This window comes from Lepisma saccharinum, chromosome 22 (genome assembly GCF_977018435.1).
Source record: "Lepisma saccharinum chromosome 22, izLepSacc3.1, whole genome shotgun sequence".
Taxonomy (NCBI): domain Eukaryota; kingdom Metazoa; phylum Arthropoda; class Insecta; order Zygentoma; family Lepismatidae; genus Lepisma; species Lepisma saccharinum.
In genome coordinates, this window is record NC_139250.1 from 64,131,577 (window position 1) to 64,139,316 (window position 7,740).

The window sequence follows — 7,740 nt, forward strand, 5'->3', positions numbered from 1 at the left end:
ATATATTTCTTATTAAGTAAAGGGGAAATGTTTAATCTGTCCCACCAGTGACACAAAATTATTTACTTAAGCTATAAATCTGAGAAAGTATTCTAGGGTATTTATATTTAGTCAACAGTGTTTAGTTTCATATTTCATTGCTCAGCAAGTGCAAGAAAAATGTTGTGAAACTAACTGTCAGTAAAATGGTCATAAGTCAGTGTTAATTTAAGATAGTTTATTTTCAAAATGTAACAGAACCTACAGCCATCAATAATTTTCTTTGTCAACAATTTTTTTCAAACTAATGACCGTTTGGCCATATCAGGCACCCCTTGAAATGCAATGGAATCAGGAACACCTGTGCATTTTGTTCACAGGCTGCCTTCAATTCGTCCACTCTTGCAGGTTTTGTACCAAAAACTTTATCTTTCATGTATCCCCATACAAAAAATAATGGCATTAGATCTGTGAACATTTTACCACGTACTACCCAAAAACTGCAATGCTAGTGCTTCAAAATGCAATGGACACTTGATTTTGAAATTCCTTTTTTGTGTGTGTACATTTTTTGGGACACCCTATATATGATGTAGTACAGTAGTGTTGCAGGAGATCCTGAAACCTTGCAATGTTCTTTAGTGTTCTTGAAATTTTCAATAATTCCAGAAATTCAACAGATAATGTAACTTATATGAAAAAAATGGTGTAAGAAATACATGTTGTGGGTCAACAATGGCACAATTTGAACTGGAAATTCTTTGGGGCAAACACTGAATACAAATGCAACTACTGATGTTTGCTATGGGTAAACATGGAAGACATTAACAATAGTTTTGAGTCAACATGGGTAGCACAAATAATTTCATGACTTGGTGTTTATTATTAATTTGATATGTGAGATAGGTGTTCGAGTGGTTTCCCAGTACCTTTCCATTGATTGATTGATTGTTTTGATTTTACTTCACTTTTCTGCCACTTTTGGCTAATCACAAAGATGAAGATGAGATCGATGAAGGGACAATCATCAACACAACAGAAGCTCCACAGAGGTTTTTACTGGCTGACAGTCCAGATGCCAGAGCACTTCCTAGTCTCCAAAATGCAGTTCAGGGTATATTATGTGGAAGGGAGATTGAGACGGGTGTCCTTGGAAAGGGTCACCCCTTACACTTCAAAGGGACCCAAAAACTCTGTAAAAGGTGTCGACCAGCGAGCAATTGACCCTTTCTCCTTTGGGCCAGTACATCCATCATACGGTGCTAAAAACCTGAAAACAAAATTCTTGTTCTAAAAACAGTGGAAATATGTGACAAAGTAAAAAAAAAATCATTTCAAAAGTGTCTTAATAAATACAGAGCATTCCCTGACATTCGCTACGAGACTCGGCGGCAAGCGGCCCGGCCTCAGAGCTTGTCTTTCCGGGTGAATGGGGTCCGCGACAGTCGCACGTTCTTGCTCTCCCTGCCTTCTCTCTCTTTCCCTTTCTGTTAACGTTGCAGACTGACGCCAGTATAATCCTTCCTCGGAAGTTGTGTTGTGTCGTGTCCGTGTGTTGAAGATTGTGGCTTAATATGGCACCACAAAAGTTTACATTACAACAAAGGAATTATCTTGTCGAGTGTTACTTCGGAAAGAGGAATTGTGGAGAAGTGCGACGACGTTTTGCAACGAAATTTCCTGGTGTTCCCGTTCCACATAGGACCACTATATTAAACCTCATAAAAAAGTTTAGAGCAACAGGGTCAGTTCTGAATAAAAGTGAAAAAACAAAAAAAAAAAAAAACACGTATACTTACTGAGGAAAAACTCGATGAGATAGGACAAAGGTTAGAACAGTCTCCTCGGAAATCTATCTGCCACCTCTCACAAGAAATGGGTGTTTCAAAAACTACAGCATTTAGAGCCACACTAATATAAAAAAATAAAATAAAGACAATCCGCACACCATCCGTGAGTTAAAAGAGTATTGCACGAGAAATCAGGAGAATTACAGTAAACGAACTTGCACGTGTAAATGCCAATTTCCTTCGGAGATGCCAGGAATGTATTTCAGCAGAGATCCACCATTTTCAACACCTTCTGTAGTCAAGATTAGTACACAATATGAAACCTGCAATTTTCATAGAAGACTCTAGCGACTGTCACGGACACCGTTCACCGGGAAATACAAGTGCTGACGCCGGGCCACTTACCGCTGAGTCTTGTACCGAATGTCAGGGAATGCTCTGTAGATACTCACAAGTGACAGGATGATGTTAAGATGCTTGTTGCAGTCTATTATTACAATGAGAAACAAAGTACATTTCCAAATTGTTCCTTGAAAACGCATGTCGATTATATCTGAACAATGTCTTGTTTTGTACACTTACACCATCAATATCACCTACATGCTCACTCTCCAGAACCTGAGTGACTACACAGTTTTTAGTAGTTCCCCCTGCCCCCCCCCCCCCCTTTCGGAATGTCTCTAAGCACTTGTGTGCATGTCCACAAAAGTGTGTTCAATTTTCTATCAACTGCACTAACTGCTTCACAACACAGTTGTGTGGAAGTTTCTAGTTTTTCTATCACACCACACAAAAAGCTACGATTTTCAGACAGGGACCCCAAATTGTTTTGTAAACATTTATCTTTCAATAAATCTTGGAAGTATTGCAATGAACAACATGTTAGTTTTGTCATATTAATTCAGAACACAGGCTAAAAAAATATTTCTTGTGGAGTTCCGAATAGGATAGTAATTTACTAATTTACCGTGTGTTCCATCTATGTTATGCATGAACTCCAAAATATGTGCTTCCACAAAGAATTCAGAAACTTTATTTTGTATGGAATGTCTAGAATATGTATGTTATGTTCTTTCCCTAGAAATGTGTTTTATGTGCTAAAGTTAAAATTATGCATTTTTATGTAAAATAAGATTTCTTCACAGACTACATTGCAACCATATGGTCAGCACTCCTACCAATTTGGCAGACTTCCAAAGCAACAGAAAAAAATGTTACCTAAAAATCTGCTCCCCAGTCATAAGTGTCTTGTATTTCAAATCTATACACTGTTGCACACAAGTTGTCCCCATTATCTTGGTGATTTTGTGAGGTCTTCTTTTGCTTTGTTGACACTTGTATTGAACTACTTTTTGTTTTCTCTTTTGGGATTGATTTTACAAAAAAGTTAGTTTGAAGAAAAAGTCTAAGAAATGTACAGGGTGGGAAATAACCTTTTGCTAGGGGTCTGCAGGAAAAAGTAACAACAATTAAGAAATTATGGTAATACCAAATGTTTACTACGACAATTGTGGTTATAAAAACAAAATTAAAAGTTAGTTCACGACAAAGCACCTTGCTTCAAGGCAAATGCCAAAACCAAGACCTTCTTCGGCGAAGTGGCCTCGACTTCTTCAGCAGTTCTGAATGGCCGGGTGCATCACCGGACCTGAATGCAGCGGAGCACTTTGGGGCTATTCTGAAGGACGCAGTTGAGTCCTTGATGATAGTGGAACGCCAACCGGACCGCTATTCCCAGCCAACATCTGGAACAAGTCCTCCGTGACATGGAATGGAATACGGACTGTTTGCGAATCTTCTGAGCTCCTACCCTGAGAGAGAAGCAAACGGCGGACATGCTAACTTTTAATTTTGTTTTTGTAACCACAATTGTCGTAGTAAACATTTGGTATTACCATAATTTCTTAATTGTTGTTACTTTTTACTGTGGACCCCTAGCAAAAGGTTATTTCCCACCCTGTATGTTCAGTGGTATATCAACAAGAAATAGCATTGTTAAAATTATGATAAAATTAAAAGTTCAACTCCATGTCCACATGGCAACCACCTTTTGAGCATCAAATCAGTGAATTAAGTCCCACACTGATCCATTACATACTTCTCAGGACTGGACTGGAGTTAGCGATCACTTCTTTCTGGTACAACACCTAGTACTATTGACCTTGTCATGCAGGGTCAACACAATATAGAAGTCTAGTTCAACCCCTTTGCGTGAATAAATGTCACTAATAGTATTACCAGATAAATGTGTGTTTTTCCATGGAATCTTGAGCTGGCCCAGCGAAAGCGATGACACAATTCCCTCAAGTCCAAAGAAGGATTGCATACTTAGGGGTGCACCTATAATGTATGAAACATGTGGACAATGACGGTTAACCAGCGAAAGGCATGCTTTCAAGAAGCACATGGTAGGTTTACCAAACATTGATATAAAGTAAATTTCCTAATATTGAACATGACTGCATTGGTAATCCACAGGGATTGTGCTGTTCTGCATGTGTAAAGCACTGGAACAGGAAATCACAGGGCCATCTGATCAAAGGGCAGCAAGCTGCCTGTCAGAACCCCTGGAAACAGGAATATTATGCATAATTTGCACATAAGATCATACCACCTAAAGCCACCAAGTACTGCAAACTTCCTGATGTGTACTTCTTTCACAAATACAAACTGTAACATGATGCACAAAAGAGTACATACAGGGTTCCAACGTAAACTCTAACTGCGTTTTCCCAGAGTTTTCCAGAATATAGACACATTTTTTCCATAGCCTATGGTGCATGTGTTTTATCAGTAATATTACCAATCTGACACATTTATAAACACACTGTAATTTAGTGCAATATTCTGCCATCTTGTTATTTATTTTATGAATAAGAACATGTAAATAATGTCATGGTTTTGCAAACTAAAACAAAAAAAAAAATTCGAACACCGTCACAAACTGGGAGGTAACTCATTACATGGTGTTCAAAGTAATTGCTAATTGACCTACAGAAGTGATAGAACATTGTCGCAGCCTGTATGATGGGTAAGTCAGCTAAAATTTTCAAGATTCTCTAAGAGCTTAGTACGATACTTGTGGAGATTTGAAGCTCTTTAGAGAATCTTAGCACCTTACAGGATGCTAAACAGACCATCACTGATGCTTCCCTACACGATTTTTCCAGTTGCACAGTCCATATAGCGTGTGGATGTCCCTGACTGGGCCCGTCTTTCACTTTTCCAATGTCACTGAAATGCTGGATAGTACGATACTTGTGGAGATTTGATCTAGTATTTCAGTGAGACTGGAAATGCGAAAGGCAGGTGATGGTCTGTGAACTGACCAGTTCCAAAATGTCCATGTCTCATATGTTGCAAAGTGGCCTAGGACTGAAAGCTTACAAACAACATACAGACCACTATCTAGCAGAATGCAAGAGAGGCAAAGTGCATACTGGATCATTAAACAAATTGGCACACAAGAATTGTCATGGAGGCAGCTTTCAACTTGCAGAATGACACGTTGAATACCACAAGAAGTTAGTAAGAAGAGTCCAGAGGGGCCACATTCTGCTTCAATTATGGTGTGGTGGGAAATGGGGCATTATGATATCATTGAGATTCTTTTCTGCAAGAAAGGGGTAAATACATCAGCCCAAGTGTACCAGGAGACAGTCCTGAAGACAATGGTCAAGGATCTAAGCAATATTATTCCATTGCCCGGAATAGTTTTTTCAGCAGGATTGTACACCATCTCACGGCTCAAACAACCCAGCAGTGTCTCGAGACAAATGTGCTCAACTTCATTTCCCCTTCAGATGGATCTGGCAGTGCCTCAGCTCTCTGCACTAGAAATTGTGGTCTGTACTTCAAGGCATGATGTGCAAGAAGATATAATGCAGTAATGTCACTCTGAACCACTATCTTGTGAAGGCAGTGGAAGATTTTTCCCCTCTATACAGGTGTAATGCAATTGATGAGTGGCCACACACTTAGGTCCTATGTGCAGGTCAAAGGTGGTCATTTTGTGCTTTGTGTACACAATACATCCACATAACACACATCAATAGGATAAAATATTTTAAAACTATCTTCTGTTATTCATTCAGAGCTTTGAAATATTTATATGGTAAGACTGGGTGTGTATACGTAGCAGAAGCGTGGGGTAAAGAAAGGTGGGGCAAGCACTGACCACATTAGAAGAAGACTGCTCGCCTTTCTTCCACCTTTTTGAGTGACATACAGTTCTTGCATGAACACTGTCCATCCCCGTTCAAGTAGAAAAAAGGCCGAGGGCAAGCAACACCAACACCGCATCTGTCTTTGGCAAGGGTGTTGGAAAGAATTCGTCCACACTGGCCACAAGCGTTGCTAACTTCCAGAATTTTCTGTGCATCTAGCACCACCTAATTTGGTACAATTTTTATGTTTGAAACTCTACAGTAATCAACAAATTACATTATGAAGTTAGCCAGTGATAACCAGTTGTGTGCTATTTACAAGAAATAAAATCACAGCCAGTACTTGAACATATTCGTCATGTGGTCAGTTCCTCGGAAATATGGAGGGTATGTAACACTGCAGGTAGGGTGAAAAGGAAGGTTAATTTAGAAGCGTGGGTGCTGCGGATGCGTGTTCTGTTCTTTGTGTCGTGTTTTTGTACCTGGTGTAAAAGTATGATTCTACGTTGAAAATTTCCACCATGGTTGGCATACCAGAGGAGCCATCGATTTGCAGTGCTGCAGGTAAGGACTTGATTAGGGACCTTCTTTCAAAACCATTAAGTTCGAGAACATATGGTGTAAAGTTGGAGCTTGTGATTGTGAACCATGAGCGACCGTGTCCTGAACTGTGCATAACCAAAACAAATAAGAAAGATGGGAAAGTTTTCATTAGGCAGTTTAAAATATCTCAGTACAAAAATATTATATGGTTATGTGGCAGCAATGATCTTAAATTATTTTGTTGGCCATGTGTTTTGTTCAACACAAATTTAGGAACATGGAACTATACAAGCTACAGTGACTTGAGCAATTTTTATAATGCAGTGCAAAGACATGAACGTTCCCAGAATCCATCTGCACTTGCATCCAAATGAAGACAAGTCATGGTTCACAATTCTAGCCAAGTAAAAAAGTGAAATCCGTCCGTTTATTTAAGATCAAAACTTTATGCTAATAGGTAGGGAGACAAATTCATGGTAAATAAAAACTGAGAGCAGTAAATAAAATGTTAGATCAGCGGTGAAAAAAAACACACTAAACAGACTAATCTTATCGCTGCTACAGCTAGCAAGTTCAATGAAACTGGAAGTTGAGTAGACATTTGGCGGAAGAAAGGAATGCAGCTTGACAGGGAGCGAAGTTTTCGAACTGAAATTATGTGCATGGGAAATCCCAATTTGCAGTCTTTTCCTGATTTGATCGAAGATAAAACGTTCTTCAGCTGCAAGTGGTAGGAAAATTTAGGCAAACATTTATTGTCGAGACACACTAGCAAGCGGCGTGGAACCACCCACTCTGGTAGCGACGTGCTGTTGCCGGATTGACATACTTCAGGATTTTCGCGAGCCCACAGAAACATGAGGAAGGCTGAACTACTGCAGCTCCTTATGTTACACAAACCCCAGTTCCCCATATATCGAATAGACAAGCTTGCAGAAGATGCGGGACATACGGTGGTCCGTCTCCCGCGTTATCATTGTATGTACAATGCAATCGAACTTATTTGGGCATAGGTCAAAGGGCTGGTAGCACAGAGGAACACTTTGCCACCTTTTACACCGTCTAAATTGCAATTGAAAGAACAGGCTATCGGGGATGTGACAACAGATAGGTGGCGTTCGGCTATAGAACACACAAGGAAGATTATTTCCGAAGCATGGGAAAAGGAGGGAGTTGAAGAGCAGCAAATGGAGGATTTTGTAATTTCACTTGGGCAGGAAGACAACAGTGACAGTAGCTCAGATGAAGATGTTCCTTCACCA